Below are 18620 nucleotides of genomic sequence, written 5' to 3' on the forward strand. Positions count from 1 at the left end.
TTCACATATACCAGTCTTAAAGGCACAGTTTCAAAAACAGCCTGGTAAATTCTAAGTCAGTGATTCTCAAAAGAATATGTGAGTGGTGTGAAGCTTTTCAGAAAGTGGGAGCGTTGGTGTTCTCTCTCGCTCTAAAGTCCCCCCAGTATCGCTCCATCCCATAAGCCAGACAGTTCTATTTCTCCACACTGACTGCCTCTGCATGACATGAGTGATGCAGTAGTGACTGCTACAGCACACACATGACAAACGATTATATACAGTGTCTGCACTGTGGAACTGTTCAGCAGACCTGTACTGGAAATGATCACAGTTCTACAGACATTACACAGAGTGAGACTCATTCTGTGCATTAGTGTTAATGTTGAAAGCCCATATGGATGTTTACCCTCAGCAGTTTTCTAGCTTGTGATTGGGCCTTCTGAAAAGGCCAATGTAGCACAGCATGTTGGGCTGGTTTTTCATTTCATAATGTCCATAAATTATAAAATTAATGAAATAAAGTGTTCAGTGTCTTGTCCATAGTTTCAAGACAAAACAAATATTGGAATGAATCATATGGAGTGGGGTTTCTCTTATATGTGTGTGAGGAGCAGGAAATACAAAACCCAGAGAAGAACCTGAGTAGACTGATTACAGAAAACTTTGAACAAGGAGTGGAAATGTCTGCTTCTCCACTCTTCTAGCATGCTCTGGTTCTCAAACAGGCCATGAGGTGTGCTGGAAAATAAATGTGGACTGTTGGGGGCCCTAAGGATCAGTTTAAAGACCACTGTTCTAAGGGATAAGGAGAGGTTAGAAAATGGTCATGTTAAAAATAAATCATGACTCAAATGTCTAAAATGGACCTCAGGAAAAAAGTATACACAAAGAAGAAGTAATGTGAATGTGGGATATGGACTTTAAGTAATAAAACAAAGACATCACATGCAATGATGACTTTTACACTGTTAGGAACACCTCAGAGGAAGAGGAGGGAGGAAGAGAGAAAAATAGAAAGAGAGAGTGAGAGTTGGTGAGAGCATTTGTCCTGGCCTAAATAATGGCCAGGAAGTCAAGACATCAATATATGTTGTTGATGACTAATGATTTTGTAAATGACCTACTTTCTGTTGCTCTGTTTCTATTTTTCCACTTTCTTATTTTCATAATCAGCTTTATGTTAATTGCTTTGTCAAAAAATGTAACCTGTGACATTCACAGAGGGGAGAGAGAGAGAGAGAGAGAGAGAGAGAGAGAGAGACAGACATACAGAGACAGATGCTCGCCGCTGTTACACAGTAGCGGGAGCTGAGATTGGTGAGGTGGGAAGGTAGTGGGGGAGAGACACCACAGAAAGCTTTCATCTCACGTACACACACACACACACACACACACACACACACACACACACACACACACACACACACATACCTATAGCACTTCTGTGTGCTGAATGTCGTGGGAGGCAGCGTGCACACACACACACACACACACACACACACACAGACACACAGACACACACACACACAGACACACAGACACACACACACACACCATTCAGGCTTCAGTGAGGTGATCCCCTCCGAAGCCTCTAAAGGCTAAACCACTTCAAACAGGAAGTGTGTGAGTGCCTCTCCTATCTTTCTATGTTTCTTCCTCTTTCTTTCTCTCACTTTGTGTTCTCTCTTCGCTGTTTTCTTCTGCTGTGTCTCATCTTGTTTTTTAAGCATGAATCATTTTACAGTACAGACGTCTCCACTTACCATCAGACCTAGTCATGACACCACTGTGCGAGAGTGTGTGTGTGTGTGAGTGCGTGTGCATGTGTGTGTGTGTGTGTGTGTGTGTGTGTGTGTGTGTATTATACGCAGACAGGTGACAAATTAAAGCCTAAATAAACGAATGGAGAAAATCTTCAGAAGAAGAAGTGCAGATACTTCCAGACAAGTGTACTGTGTGATTCAATAAAACAGTTAGCATCCTACCATGCTCTGTAGCTTGTATGAAAATGCTGAGCAGGCCCAGGTGACCTCAACTTTGGATCAACACGGTCAGAGGAAAGATCTACGGTATTGTAGAAAGTTATTCAATTTAATTTCCTGTCAAAATGGCCATTAAGTTCAACTTATTCATTATTCAGCATCAGGACAATACCACAAACATACATTTAGCAGACCATTACATGGAGGTCTCAACAGTTTTTGATGATCAAATTTTTATTATTTAGCATGTGCACTCTGCCTTTATTACAGTTTCCATTCTTTTTAGGAGATTTGCTTTCAGGTTTTCAAAGAAGTCATAACCATCAGCATAACCATCTTTCCATGCTTCTTGCGAAAACCTGCAATGTTCAGCCTTAGAAGTTGGTTGCATGTCTGCTTCTCACATTCTAAGTAATTCCAGTTATAAATTTAGACTTATCTGTCAGTAAGAAATTACTCCACATCTGTTTCGGTGTTCTCGTACAAATTGTCTTCTTTGTCGTCTGGTTTCTTTTCTCAGTAATGGCTTCTTGACAGCTACACATCATTTCATCTTATAGTCTTGAGTTGTTTTCTCACAATGGAATGATGGACCTGAAGCGAAAAATGGAGCTTGGTTTTCTCCTCTCTCTCAAAGATGAAAGCTTTTAATACTGTTTATTTGATGGTTACTGCTTTGGTGGTCTACCAGGTCTTGCAAGGTTGTTAGTAGTCCCATTTTCTCTATAACCTTTAACACTTTTTAACTCCAGTTTTTGGCAACTCTTGTTTTTTTCCATTCATTTTCCTTTGACTTATCCTTCCTTGTGCATTTGGATTGTCTTATATCTAATCTTCTCAGAAATATATCCTAAATAATGAATCATTTGTCCTTAATTGTCAATTTGAAGGGAAATTAAATAAATGAAGTGTGGTCCACAATTCATGCACAGTACTGTTTATTATTGGGGCGTGGATGGCAGACACTTCATTAACACTACTGGACCGGCAAGTGTTTCAATAGGAACAGTGAAAAAACTGACCTCTACATTTAGACCCATGGGAAAAGCATCAGTGAACAGGGTTGGAAACTGTGGTCGAAAGTGTGCTTTCAGTGCCAGTGATGCTCGTGCATTAGTCTGATATGTAGGGGAAAACAGAAGAGCAACTGTTCCTCAGGTGACTGAGATTGCCAACAAAGGACATGATCAGACTGTGTCAGCAAGAACAGTCCGTCCACAAATACCCAGAGAGGGACAGTACTGAAGAGCATAAACCCGTCATCACAAACACGAATGCACAGAGTTCATGACACTGGTCTGCAGAGATGTGGGAAAACAAGATATGGTCAGATGAGTCATCTTTCACCATATTCTCAAAATGTGTGAGTGTATGTGTGATATGCACAAAGAATGTGGTACAGAAGTGAATGCTTGACCCCTACAGTGGAGAGTCAGGTGGCTCTGTTATTCTGTGGGAGCATTTTTAGCATACTTTGGGTCCAAGAGTCTCTGCAAATCAATACAAAGATAATGTGATGCATCATCTTTTATGTAATGAAATATTTCTATTGCAATTGGAGTCTCGTCCAGGATGACAGTGTTCCCATCTACAGGGCAGGAGGGGACACTGAATGGTTTGATGAGTATGAAAATAAAGTAAATCATATGCTATGTCTTCACAGTCACCGGATCTCAACCTAGTTGAACACCTAAGGATTTTGGACTGATGTGATCTCCACCCGAGACAGTGCTCTCTACCAAATCATCAAAACACTAAGTGAAAGAACATCCTTTGAAAGAAATGCTCCATTTCTTTTGTGTCCTGTAGTTTGTATCTATTGTAAAGAAGGCTTACAAGGCTTTTCCTTCTCTTGCTAAATTAGCAATTTTGGGAATTTGATTTTCAGTGACTGTGGTATGTTTACAGGCAAAAGAAAGAAAAAAATTCTTAAATTTTAATATCAGTTAATATAATAAGATTTTTGTATATTTGGAGCATTTCTGCTGGACCATCCATCATGACCTTTTAACACAATATAAAGGCCAGGAGGTGTTTTCAAATTGTGTAAAACAATGTAAAAATAAAAAAAATCAGGATTGTTCTGACAGTGGCTATATACTCAAAAAAAAACTTTGCATGAGTTTAATTCAGTTATGCCACACATTTCCACTAAAAATAGAATCAGTTTACACAGGCAACAAAAAGTTAAAGTGTTGATGGAACAGAAGTAAATACATTTCAAAGCAATTTATTTAGGTTTTTTTAAAATGAAGTTCTCTTTTTGTCAAAATGAATAGTTTTCATCCATTGAAATGTACTTTCAATCATTCATTTTTATGTCAACCAGGTACTAAGTCAACACAGTTCATTCATTTAAGGTCGACATACACCGACCGGCCGCTTCACTTTGTACAGCTCCTTGTTTTTACACTCTTTGTCCATTTTATCAGCTCCACTTACCATACAGGTTCCCTTTATACTTCTACAGTTACAGACTGTAGTCCATCTGTTTCGCTGCATACTCTGTTAGCCCCTTTCACCCTGTTCTTCAATAGTCAAGACCCCCACAGGACCCCCACAGAGCAGGTATTATTCTCCAGCAACACTGCTGTGTCTGATCCACTCTCACCTGCCCGACACACACTAACAAACTACCACGACATCAGTGTCACTGCAGTGCTGAGAATGATCCACCACCCAAACAATGCCTGCTCTGTGGTGGTCATGTGGGGGTCCTGACCATTGAAGAGCAGGATAAAGGGGGTAACAAAGTATGCAGAGCAACAGATGCACTACAGTCTGTAATTGTAGAAGTATAAAGTGAACCTATATGGTAAGTGGAGCTGGAAAAATAGACAATGAGTGTAGATACAAGGTAGGTGTACTTAATGAAGTGGCCGTTTGGTGCAGTTTATCTCACAAGATATGATTTTTTTTAACATCAGTGTTTAGTTGTATTCATTCTAATGCCATGTACTGGTATCACCTTTACTCCCCATATAAAAAGTTGTAAGCAATGTGCTTAGATACCTAAGACATTTACACAGTTCTGTATGTGCATGTATATCTGACTGCCCATCTTACTGACTGGGCACTACGTATACACACCCCCAGTAAAGCCAAGGAGCCAATCCCGTCACCGATTGGCGGGCTGGTTGTCGAAATATCAGCCAATCGCAGCACAGGGGGCGGAGCCTGGCGGAATACGGGTGGAGATAACCGTGCAGCAGTAAGTAGGACAAACCGCTTCCTGGGTTTAATAGAAGAGGAGGAGGAGGAAGATTACGAGAGAGAGAAAGAGTGGAGGGTTGGAGGAGGGGGTGTGTGCGCGCGCGCGCGTGTGTGCATGTATGTACGCGATCGTGTGTGAGGGAGGGCGAAGGATGGTGTGGGTGGGGTTAGGATGGTGTGTGCGTGTGAGTGTGTGTGCGTGTGGGTGGGAATCGTCCGTGAGCGGAAGCGGAGTCGCGGAAAGGTGACGGAGGGGCGCGCGCAGGGTGGCAGTGTACCGGAAGCGCGCGCGGACAGGTGGGACGCAGAGCGACAGGTGAAGAAGAGAGAGAGAGACTCTGACAGAGAGACAGGTAAGCAGGAGAGAGAGAGTGGGAGAGTGCCGGGTGGTGTGTGATTAGTGAGGGGGAGATGTGTGAGTGGGTCGTCAGAGTGGAAGAAGAGTGTTCGAGCGAAACTCACCGGCTCGGGACAGAAAGGGAGCAGAGCGCGAGCTTTACTCGCACTCATCCGCTCCCTCCCCCCGGTGTGTGTGTGTGTGTGTGTGTCCCGCTGCTGCTTCTGCTGAAGGTCGCTGCTGCTCTCGCCTTGTCACGCGGTGCGGTTACCTGAGGACAGGTGAGGCAGCTTGGGGAGAGCTAGAGAGAGTCAGATAGATAGAGAGAGAGAGAGAGAGAGAGAGCGAGAGAGAGCGAGCGTGAGCGTGGGAGAGGGGGGGGGGGGGGGGGGGGGGGGTGGGGGGGGTGTTGGGGAGCTCACAGTTACTGAGCTACTCAAGCTACAGAGTTAACAGCTCCCACCCACAGCATCCTGCTGCTTCTGTGTGAGCTTTGCTGTAGACTCTCTGCCCCTCTTCATCAAACTTTCATACACAGTGGCTTTAATGGGACTCAGCCTTACCCTGCTGGAGCTGCTGTATCACCGGCTGTCTGAATCAGGGTCAGGCTGAGGGTCCGGTTCCGGGTTGGATTAGGGCCGTCCTTAGCTTTCCACTGATAGAAGGCCCAGAGCTATAAAACTAAACTTGAACAGGCTTTCTTAGGCAAGAATCTGACCCTTACATGCACCTTTTACGGCTGATTGGCAGGCTGGGCAGTATTGATAAAGTTGATCATCATGAGCTGAGTGCATTAAGAAAGTTAGTAACCTATTCTTCCTGGGTGCTGGAAAAAATGTGTTACTAACAGACAGTTTGTTTTGTTCGGACAGTTTTGTTCCATTTTCTTTGCTGAAAAAATGACACAGAAGGGAACTTCACGCAGTATTCTAAACATTAATCAGACAGAAACCACATTTCCAGAAAGGAACCTTACTATTTATTGGAACTGTTCAAAACAGTCTGAAGTGCCCTGTGAACGGTCCTGCACAAAGTAGAATTAAAAGCTAAAAACAAACAGTTTTGCAACAGAGACACTCATATGTTCTTATCATGTCATGGACCAGTGTATACAATCTGACTGCTCGCTCTTGATTAGCAAAATGTTTTGTTTCATACCCTGCTTCGTCTCTGTTTATACTGTGCACATATGTACGCGTATGTGCAGGGTGTGTGTGAGTGTGCAGATGCGGCTATGGGTGTATGTTTTTTTTCTGCCTTGTCAGTGCAGACTGTGGGTGTGTTGTAACTTTATATTGACACAGTTCGATTGAGACAGATTCCCAGTGCTGTCTGATTGTAATGTACTTTATAAAGGCATTCAGTTCAGGTCAGGTCAGCATGGTACTACATGAGTTCAGCTTGCCACTCTCTTTGCAGTTGAGGAGCAGGTTGAGGTACTACTTCCTTTTAGTCGAAACATGTTTCTGACTCTCCCAGAAGGGCTGAGTGGACCGGCTCAACCAGCTCAACCAGCTCAGGAAGGGCTGACGGCCACCACCTGCAGCTCAGGGTGCTCATCTGTGGCCCTTACCTGTGACTCGGTGGTCTGAAATAGTGGGTGTTCTGGAACTACGTTCTAAAGCAATATTTACCTTTTTCTGCTCAGGCATGCAAGAACTGAGTGTTCTTGTCTTAGGCTGTCATGTGACGTACATCCAAACATTTGTAATTATCTACTCATCCAATGTTTTTGAAATCATTATTACCGAGTTTGTCCCCCCTGTGCTGCAGTAACAGCCTCTGCTCTTCTGGGAAGACTTTACAGTAGATGTTGGAACAGTGTTCAGCAACAAGACCATTAGTGAGATCACGTACTGATGTTAAATGATTAGTTCTGGATCATGAACCACACACAAACCTCCTCATGATGGAGCTCCATCAATCCAGAGAAAGCAGTTCCACTGCTACACATTCTAATGCTGGTTGGCTTTATACCCCTCTAGCTGAGGCTTGGCTTTGGGCAGGGTGACTTTAGGCTCATGTACAGCTGCTCCAGCGCATCCCATTCCATTAGCAGTAAAATATTTTTATTAATATATTTTTATTTGAAGCAGAACTATATTAGGAAAAATCTATGGTACATAAGAGTAAAAACACAGTTGCTTCTCTGGCTTAGTGAAAAAGTGTGTTAAATGATGTTTCACACCTGATTTTCTCAAGTCAGCTGTCTCATACATGCATCCTGTACATATGCACTTACACCTCTGAGTGTCAGACTCTGCTGGAGTAAATAAAGTAAATATTACAGCCATTCACCCTGTCAATACTAGCTGGCTCAGTGGATTTCTCAGCTGGATGGGAGCACCAGGCTACAAGACCACAACACTGTCTGATGTAGCTGACCGAGTGGAGGTGCACTGCTGGTGAGACTAGTGGACACACTAGTCCAGCTAATGGGCTTCTGTGCTAAAGGCTATCCTTACCACAGGAGACTGACAGTTCCTTTCATAATGTTTGCTCCCTCAATAACAACCTGGACTGACTTTAATTGGGAGATGAGTGATTGCAGAAAGATATCTTGCCATTCAGGTAAAGGGCTACTGTTAGTGTGTTTTGGACTATATGTATGTTGTGTTATTTGGCTTATTTGTTGCATACTGGTGAAACTAATACATTCAGAACAATTTCACCTGGTATATGACCCACTACCATTGTCTTCCCACCAAAACTGGTATTACAGATTTTGCCATGGGCATTTTTACTACTGCTTATCAACCCACACCACTGCTGTATTGTTAAGTTGAATTTACTGGCGCAGAAATTGCTTGGTGGTATCAGTATCCCAATTGCTGATACCAGTATTGCATTTAAGTACTTGTATCGGCGCCGATGCCGTGTTGGTGCAACCACAGAGATTATGCGAACTGTGTGTGCACAAATAAATGCTTGTGCCAGCACCGTAGTCAACCTGAAATCAAAACTGACCTTTTCTTGTTTTTTTTACCTTGTTAGTTAATGTGCTTGGTCATACTAAGCACAGTTCATCATATCACTATAATATTACATCATGTAAAAGACAAAATTCTTGTTAATCTTCTGTCAAGTGTCCTTTGCCTGCCTCTTATAACAGGAATGCCCAAGCCTTTTGGCCTGAGTGGCCATAGTGCTATGTTTGTGGTAAGCTGCAGGCCAAAAGACGAAGCAATATACAAATAAAAAAGGTTTTTCAAAATGTATTTTCTAACATTAACCTATATTACTTCAAAAAACATTTTGAATGTAAAAAATGATGTGTAGTATAAAATATGTTTGGATGAGGGAGTGGGGTCACTTTCTGGTGGACCAAATGTAATGTTTGGTGCGCAGGACACACTTTGAGCAGCATAAATAATATTAATCAGTAATATTGCATTTCATCACCCCAGCATAATGCTGAGCGTATGTCCCAGTACTGTGGGAAAATGCTTTATGATTTCTGATTCACGTTAATTGAATTCACTAATTAGAAGGGGTGTCAGGATATTTTTGGACATATAGTGTGCCAAACATGAATGTCCTGCATGGTTATACACAAATCCTACAGGTTTCCTGATGGGTAAGCAGTTTAAACCTGTGTATAATGCACATTAAACCTCTGACTTAGATATTCTTACAGTGGTCAACTCAGCAGTGACCTCTCTGAGGCCTTTCTGCCTGTGTGACAGACAGCGGAGCTGCTGTTCTCTGATAACCTGAACCAGTCCGCCCCCACCCCCTTCCTGACGTCACTACCATGGTAACGTAATTACCTGTGTAATTTAGTCACCTGGAGCTTGCGCTGTTCTCACAGTTTCCTCAGTGCCAGCAAATCTGTAGCTCACTTACAGAGAGGCTGTGTGTTTGGAACAGTGCCTGTGTGTGAAGCATCATATGTTTAATCTATGATTTTGGAAAAAAGGTTGTTGCACTTCAGTGTGTATGTGTACATTTGTTTTTGTAAATGAGTTCTTTAATGCAGCACACTTAGTGAAAAATTATACATTAGGCTAAGTGAAAATAAGTTCTCTACGGAGAACACGCTTCTGCACATTTTAATGCCTGTTTGCTGAATTTAACATATTAGGGAAAAAAGAAAACACAAATTGTGTGTGTGTCTGCAAAAATTAAGGCACGTTTTACTTTTTTTCTAATATGAACTTGGGAAAATAAATAAAAATTGTGTACTAAAAGAGAAAGTAAATAGAAATTGGGACAATGTGTAGGATGTGTTTTTCTTATCTTAGAAAATCAGCAAAACATGTAATTTAACCAACAGTATTAAATCTGTTCATGCTGTAGTTTCACAGAGCTAACTACCATGTGGATAACATAAGGCTACCAAATCAAAGAAAGCACACAGAAAAAAGGTTCATTCAGCCATTAAGATCGCAGCCCAAATCATGATCACAGTGCCACTTATTATCATCATCATCATCATCGTTAACTGCTTAGTCCAGATAGGGTCGTGGTAGCAGTTGAGAGAGCAGAGAATCCCAGATGACCCTGTCCCCGGAACTTCCTCCAGCTCATTCCTGTCACTTATTATTATTATTATTATTATTATTATTATTATTATTATTATTAAGCCATTCTAAAATTAAGCAATATTTCACTAGTGTGATTCTTGTATAAAACAAATATGTTCTTCTTTTGACAAATGGAAAGGCTGTAAAAACTGTAGACATTTGTAAATCCTTGGGAGTCTTTATGTAACTGTACCCTTGGACATGTTTATCATGTTGTTTTTCTGGTTATGTTTATTAATTTTGTTTATGTGACACCTCCTGCTGAAGCATTTGCATTTTCATAAAAAGAAATAAATGAAGAGAACTGAGGTAAAATAAATCACTATCACTATGATTGTTTTGCATGTTTCTTTCACTTGGCAAAAAAGAAATTCAGAGTCAAAAATGTATTTGCATGATTTATATTTCCAAAATAAGGATGTAAGGACAAGGAACCTGTTTGCATCTAAACCAGGGACAGTTGTAACACCCAGTGTTATAGTGTAAATTGGCCTATGAAATAATAACAGAAGTAAAATCACCTATTAATAATATTGAGTATTCCATTGGTCTGTGATCGATCATTCCTTTAGAATGTTATGTTAGTTTTGGCTCTGCCAATATACAGTAAAATAAGTGGGTTTCTTTCATTTGTTTTATTTGATTTTTTTTAGATAAATAGCAGCAATAATAACACAATAATAAAACAACAATAAAACAAAAAGCAGTAAAATAATAACAACTATAAACATAAGGAATTTTATTAAGGTATTTTAGTGTTTTGTGTTTGACTAAAAATGTTAAATGTAGAGACACTATATTACCAAAAGTATTCAGTCACCCATCCAAATAATTGGTGTTCCAATCACTTCCATGGCCACAGGTTTATAAAACCAAGCACCTAGGCCTGCAGACTGCTTCTACAAACATTAGTGAACGAATGAGTCGCTCTCAGGAGCTCAGTGAATTCCAGTGGTACCGTGATTGGACACCACCTGTGAAACAAGTCCAGTTGTGAAATTTCCTCACTACTAAATATTCCACAGTCAAAGGTCAGTGGTATTATAACAAAATGGAAGCGATTGGGAACAACAGCAACTCCGCCACAAAGTGGTCGGCCACATAAAACGACAGAGTGGGGTCAGCGGATGCTGAGGCGCATAGTGCGCAGGGGTCACCAACTTTCTGCAGAGTCAATCGCTACAGACCTACAAACTTCATGTGGCCTTCAGATCAGCTCAAGAACAGCGTAGAGAGCTTCATGGAATGGGTTTCCATGGCCGAGCAGCTGCATCCAAACCTTACATCACCAAGCGCAATGCAAAGCGTCAAATGCAGTGGTGTAAAGCGCCACCACTGGACTCTAGAGAAGCGGAGACGTGTTCTCTGGAGTAACTATTCATGCTTCTCAATCCAATGGACAAGTCTGGGTTTGGCGGTTGCCAGGAGAACGGTACTTCTCTGACTGCATTGTGCCAAGTGTAAAGTTTGGTGGAGGGGTGATTATGCTGTGGGGTTGTTCTTCAGGAGTTGGTCCAAGACCAAGAGATTTTGGACAATTTCATGCCCCCAACTTTATAGGAACAGTTTGGGGACGGCCCCTGTTTCAACATGATTGTGCACCAGCGAACAACAGCAAGGTTCATAAAGTCACGGATGAGCGAGTTTGGTGTGGAAGAACTTGACTGGTCTGCACAGAGTCCTGACCTACACCTTGAGGAAAGCCTTCCCAGAAGAGTTGAAGCTGTTATAGCTGCAAAGGGTGGGCCAACATCATATTAAACCCTATGGATTTAGAATGAGATGTCACTCAAGTTCACATGCGTGTGAAGACAGATGAGTGAATACTTTTGGAAATAGTGTATGTGGGAGCCTCTAACATTATAATTTTGAATGCAGCTATAAGGTTGTTCTACTTTCCTCAATGGACCTCCTTGCATATTTGTGTGCATTTTACCAAAAAAATAAATAAATAAAAAATCTGGTGTCACAACATATCAAAAAATGTCATTTGATGAAGAGCATTACACGTTTTAAGTTGGCACGGGAAATGAAATTAACCAAAAGCAGATAGGAAAGTGAAAACTGTACATTGCAGAGCAGACCTAAGGGCTGTGGTACAAAAAATACACTATGATTTAGCTTTCCCTTGCAAATGGAATTTGCACACACGCACACACACACACACCTTCTAAGCCGCTTCTCCCTCAGGGTCGCGGGGGGTGCTGTAGCCTATCCCAGCTGTCATCGGGCGGAAGGCAGGAACGCAAAATAATTGCAAGCAAACGCAAAACTGTTGCGAGGGAACTCAAAATTATTGCAAGAATGCAGATATTTTGCGAGAGAACGCAAAACGAGGGAATATAAAACCATTGCAAGAGAGCGCGATGTTTTTTCTGCAGTAGCACTTTATGGGCTCCGTATTCTGCCAGTATCTTCCTACTGGAAATATGTAGTTGAACCGTCCCGCCCTGAAAGAAGATGATTATCATGCAAGTGTAGCATAAATACGAAGCTTGAATATACTGAAGCTGTAACAGCTATACTCGGTCCATCCTCTCTGCTGTTTGTACAGTTGTTAAGGCCATTGGGCAGACTTGTGTTCGCCTGTCGCACTGTGCTGCAGTTTCATGCAGCAGGGCTTTATCTGAATGGTGTTTAAGATGAGCGGCGGTTTAATCAGTAGCTATCTACTGCAATGCTGCGGCCCGCGCGCGCTCTCATTTCAAATTCAAATCTTAACGGACACCCAGCAGCTCGGCCGAACCAACGGCCGCCTGAGCCCCTACAGCTGAGAGGAAAGTGCCGTTAGTTTAATACTTCTGAATGGTATTTTCACACAGAATACACCCGAGACATATTAACAGAATTATAACGATGTGTCCGTACGCCTCTAAGTTTGGTCATTTACTCGACGATATACTCAAGTTAACGTTGATTTTTCGTGGCACAGCAACATTAACGTGAAGTTAGTGGATTTTAGCCAGTCATGCTAGCTAGCGACAACCTGATACGACAATCTAGTTAAGGTTGTCTTATCAAAGCTCCACACTGAGGGTGGTTAAAAACTAACGGTAAGTATTGCCTTGAAATGAATGGTGTATAAGCAAATAATTCAGAAGCTCCGAAGTTAGGTCTAGAGGTAGCTAGCTATGACATAATTTAGCCTGTTAGCGCTAATGGGGTGAAAGATTAGTTAATCACATTTTCACCTGCCAGACTCTGTATGGAAATTTAAAAACGACAAACTTAATATACAGTACTTTGTTTTAAGCAGAAAGGTGAGTTACGGAAAATCCGAAGGGACCGATGGTGACGTGTATTGGGAGATGGGTCCATCATTATCTAATGGTAAAAGTCAAACTAGTCTTGGACATCAACCTACATATGTCTATTAATTGGGTTATCTCTGCTAAAAAAAATACATGGGGTTAGTTTAGATTACCAATTTTGTGTTTTGGGTAGCACTGGGTGAATTTTGATTGGAGCTGAAGGTGACTGCACAAATGAAGTTCAGTAAAAGGAGCTGGAGAGATGTGGAAGAGAACGACTGCGAAATAAAGTGAAATGCGAGAGGTTTCGTTCTCAGGTAGCACTTGGCTGTTAAAATAATACATTTTATGGTACTTACACACGGTTAATGGCCTGTGACCTTTTATTATTCCATCACTAACCAGTGTACTTATTACTACTGAAATACTGATAAAGATGACCAATTTTGTGTTTTGAGGTGGTGATAAATGGGGGCGACGCTGCGTTAGCGGGATGACGTAGTAAACCGAGTGTCCTTTCTGGGCTGTCATTATCAACCCGTTTCTCGCGTTGTTTTCTCCTGCACTGCATTTTTCAACGTAAATTAAATTGGTTGTATCTGTGTGTGCAAGATGTGTAAGAATGAGATGATTTTACCTTCGGCATTGTAGTAGCCTCATCTGACTCAGTCTAACGGACATGATGTAAGCTTACCATAGAGGCGCTTGTGTATTATTAAATTCTTTTTTATCCCTGATTATTTTTAGGACCAACGGCATGGTTTGTCTCCTTAGTGTCTTATGTACTTGTAAAAATAGTTTTAGTCTATACTGCAGCATGTCTGTGAATCTGTGGTATGATTGTGAAGTGAGGGAAATCCTCTGTATCCATATCATAAGGCCTGAAGAGCAACATCCAAACATGCTTAACACATGACACTGAAATCCTGTCTTCTGCCTTTGATGAGCTGTACGGATACCCAGTAGCGTTAACTATCAGAGTGAAAATATTTCAGCGCACAGAGGCAGAATTGGTTATGTTTTGGTATCAGAAGAATAGTTTATTAACCAAATGTTTTCTTAAATAAAGAATTTGTTGTGGCAAATGCATGCATAAAGACAAAGTATAATAAGTGTGTTATACTTATAATGAAATAAAAATAAAGTTATGTTTGAGAAACTCTGTGGAAGGTTGAGAAAGTATGTGTTGTGTCTGAGTATTGTCATCAGCCTGAAGCCATTTGTTGGAAAACACCTGCCTACCTAGAGAGTGTCATTACATGCTGTGTCCATAAAACATACAGATTATTATTATTATTGTGGTCAGTAAAGATGACAAAATAGTCCCATCTGTATCTGTTTCAATTTGTTGGAAGGTGGGAGTATATGTCTTGGTTAGAGCTGTACAATATATTGTTATCACAGTGCTGGCTTTTGCAAGTAGGTGAGGCTGAAATATGCAGATGAGCCTCAACCTTTTGTGTGCTGTAAGCATTTTGGTCAATCACACATGCTCTTGATGAGTTTTTCTTGCTTGAATCAAGACTTTATACATAATTTTGGTCACAATAATGCAAGCCAATCTTTAAACCCATGGATTTATGAATGTTTTTTTAGTAAATTGCAAGACTTATTGCAACCATGATATAGAAGTATAATCAAAATATGGTATTTTTCTATATCAGGCAGCCAGTCTCTGTGGGATCGCACACACGGTTCATCAGCTCGAGCCGTCAGTTTACCCAGCAGCCCTTACTCCCAGCCAGGCGAGAACTGTGCCGTCTAGACAGGAGAAGTGAAAGTGCAGAATCATCCACCCAGGAGTTTATGGGATTTAGGTAAGAAATCTTAGAGTATGAGTGTGTGTTTGTGTTTGGGATGCAGTAAACCAGTTCATGACTCAAAACAGATGCAGAAGTCAAGTATTGTGGATTTGATGGTAACATTTATTTTAGTTTTTTTTTTCAGTCTTTAATAGTGTCACTACTTAGATTTTCAGTTTTTGGGTCACTTTCTGATTTGAAATTGCAGTAAATTTTGGTTGGAGCTGAAGATGATTGCACAATTGAAGTTCAGTAAAAGGAGCTGGAGAGATGTGGAAGAGAACGACTGCAAAATAAAGTGAAGTGTGAGAGGTTTCGTTCTCAGGTAGCACCTCGCTGTTAAAATAATACATTTTTATGGTAGTTACACACGGTTACTGGCCTGTGACCTTTTATTATTCCATCACTAACCAGTGTACTTATTACTACTGAAATATTGATAAATATTTGAAATGCTCATCATTTGTGTGTGTGTGTGTGTGTGTGTGTTCGAATGAGAGTTTTGGCATTTATGTCATGGCCATATGATTGTTCGTTTGCTTTATCATAGACCTTCCTCTAAAAAGACCCTGAACCGCACTGTATCATGCTCACCCACACACATACACCCCCCGCCCGCCACACACACACACACACACACACATTCCTGTAAGTGTTTTAATCAGGGCATAGGGACCCATGTAAAATTCCCCCTGATCACACTTTAGGAGTTTCAGTTTCATGCTGTGGCGGAGGGGAAGAGAGAGACAGTGGGGGTTGCCGGCGGGTGTGTGGGGGGGGTGGCAGTGGGAAAAAAAGCAGCGTTCAGCTTTTTAAACCTTCTGCACTGTCTGTACTGCTAGAGGAAGTGGAGTGGCATTTCCTTTTTCTGATTCAAGTTTCAGTCATATTGACAACTGACCACCAGACAGACGTCAATAGACACACACACACACACCATGCATGTAGTCAGATGGATCACAGGGTGGTGAGTGACAGAAGGCTTGATCAGCACTAAGATCACAAGATTCCTCTTCCGAGAGATGGGGGTCTTACAGAAAATCTGATCAAGCCCTGTAGCTAAACTTCTCTGGGTGAGAGTATAGATCTTAATGTGCAAATTTCCATCCGCTATTTTTTTCTTGGTGACAATACAACCCAAGCTAAATTAAGTTTTTGGACACCAAACAAACTAAACCTAAACATAATAAACGAAACCTAGGTGTATATTCTGTTCCATCAGTCAGTTTGGAATCCTTATTTCTCTCTCTCTCTCTCTCTCTCTCTCTCTCTCTCTCTCTCTCTCTCTCTCTCTCTCTCTCTCTCTCTCTCTCTCTCTGTCTCTCTGTCTGTGACAGCGGTGCCCTGTCTCATCTGAGCTTAATCTCTTTTCTGTCATGGTCTCTCTTTCTCTTTGCTGTATTTCTGCCCCATCTCTTTTTGTCTATAGCTTTATCACTCTATCTATGAGAGACCCACAGAGATCGAGAGCTACAGAGACAGAGAGAAAGAGAGACAGAAAGAGTGGAGAAACAGGAAATTGATGAGGATCAGTTGGTTTTGCAACATTTCACAAACACACACAACTAAAACTGTGAGGACCCTCCCTTATGGGGTATTAACGCAATTCTGTAAGCTAACGCACACACACACACACACACACACACACACACACACACACACACACACACACACACACACACACACACACGTGGACACAAAGTACCCCTTTCAACAAAACACACATCTTTTCTTGAGTTCTCACATAGACTTGAGGGTAGACACGAAAGTGCTGACCAGATACAGATAGTGCAGATGAAAGGCTAACACCTTACACACACACACACAACTTTACTGATGCACATGCCTAGTGTGATTCCAAAGAATGCATATGCATGCTATTTTTAAACCTTTAAAACTCATTTGCATTAGAAGTGCCCTGTGTGTTTATTAGAGAACTGAATTTTATTACTGCACGACTTTATGAATTGAATGCTGCACTTTTGTAACACCCCCTTATGGCAGAGTTGGATAATCTACACACAAATGCAGTCTGGGTAAATTTGGCTGCCTGAATTTGGCTCGCTTACGTGTGACACTGTGTATCATTTCCCTGGCTAGATTCTGCTGAGCACTGGTTTATAGATCTGCAAATCTCTGATCTCATTTCAATTCAATCTTAAATCTTTATGAAACAGTTCAATATATCATGAAATTTTTAATTTGACATTTTCAGTTTGGTTTGGTTATTTTGGTGCAATTAAGATTTTAAAAAATTTATTTATTTAAACAAACTGACTTCACAAATATAAGAGGAGGGACTATTTACATTATTGACAATAAAAACAGCACTTTTTAGAAGTTGAAAATAGACCAAAAATAATATTTTGACCAAAAAATGAATGCAGAGTCTATTAATATCAATTCTAAAATTCCAAAACTGATGCAGTTCATTCACTATCAGATTTTTTGCAGTATATGATGGAGTAAGAGCCATCCAAACAAAATCTAATTGGGCTGAATTTTAGGACCATTTCAATATTTAGCTTAGATACCTACTACTTTATTATGTTCTGTGACTCTGAGAAGTTTATAGGTGTATATTGTTCAGACAGCCCACAGAAGCTTGTTCCACGGTAGAGAAACTGAGAAAACGCTGCAGCTCCGCATCCGTCTTCAGCACAGTTGTTTTTCTTTGGGTATGATTTAGCCCCCAAATACAACTGAATCCCCTGAAATTTTTACCAGAATGAATGTGAATGAAGTTCAGACTCACAACATACACATACAAGCAAACCCGCGCACCTGTGCACAATGCAGCTTCCTGTCTCTCCCACTCTTACCCCATTTCTGTCTGTTCATGTTGTTTTCCCCTTTCTCTTACTCCAAGCCCCCACCGCCCAACAACCCCCCCCCCCCCCCCCCCCCCCTTCGCCCACCCGTTGCTCAGATAACTCTGATTTGGATTTTTTCAGACTTGATTTTCCTGTCTGTTCTCTCTGCGTCAGTATCTTTTGTGATCTCTTTGCCACTCTGACACGCAGCCTTTGTCTCTCCCTCCCACATTTACCCTTTCTTGTGTGTTTTCGAAGAACTCAGTTGTTTTTAGTAAAAAAGGAGGCGAAGCACCTTCTTTTTTTGGCTTGTGGGATCGTTCCTCAAATCTCAGACCCCCTTCAGCATCTTTTTCTCTGTCTGATTTCCCTCACCCCCAGTTCCCACATTTTTACGTATTTCCTCTTTGTGATTCTCCTTTGTCTTCATTCTCACATCAGTCCTACACCCCTCCTTCAAAAAATACATATTGTTTTATTCCTTTTTCTTCTTATTTAGTCAGTGCTGTTGTAGTGGGTCTGTTCATCAACTGGATGTCGCTGCTAACTGCTGCCCTTTTCCCTTTCATTCTAAAGTGCTTTTTATTTTTATGCTATTGTTCATTTTTATGCTGTTTAATTTCACTGCTTTGCAGCTACTGGTTTATTATTCTTTTATAAAGCCATGTTAGAGTTGTAAAATGTGTTATGCAAATCAAGCTTTTTGTGAAGGAG

The 18620-nt window shown here is 41.2% G+C and overlaps 1 protein-coding gene across 2 annotated transcripts in view; it reads left to right on the top strand.

Annotated features, from left to right (window-relative positions):
- Positions 1 to 5366: 5366 nt before the first annotated feature.
- The window catches only part of zbtb7b (zinc finger and BTB domain containing 7B), a 49599-nt gene continuing 36345 nt past the window's right edge, over positions 5367 to 18620 (top strand). Inside the window, exons 1-2 of one of the 2 annotated variants that reach the window (XM_017712305.2) lie at positions 5367 to 5530; positions 14956 to 15108. The gene's annotated coding sequence lies outside the window, so the exon portion shown is untranslated. The remainder of the gene's footprint in view (positions 5531 to 14955; positions 15109 to 18620) is intronic. The other variant, XM_017712306.2, reaches the window with a different exon arrangement.

Source organism: Pygocentrus nattereri, chromosome 3 (genome assembly GCF_015220715.1).
Source record: "Pygocentrus nattereri isolate fPygNat1 chromosome 3, fPygNat1.pri, whole genome shotgun sequence".
Taxonomy (NCBI): domain Eukaryota; kingdom Metazoa; phylum Chordata; class Actinopteri; order Characiformes; family Serrasalmidae; genus Pygocentrus; species Pygocentrus nattereri.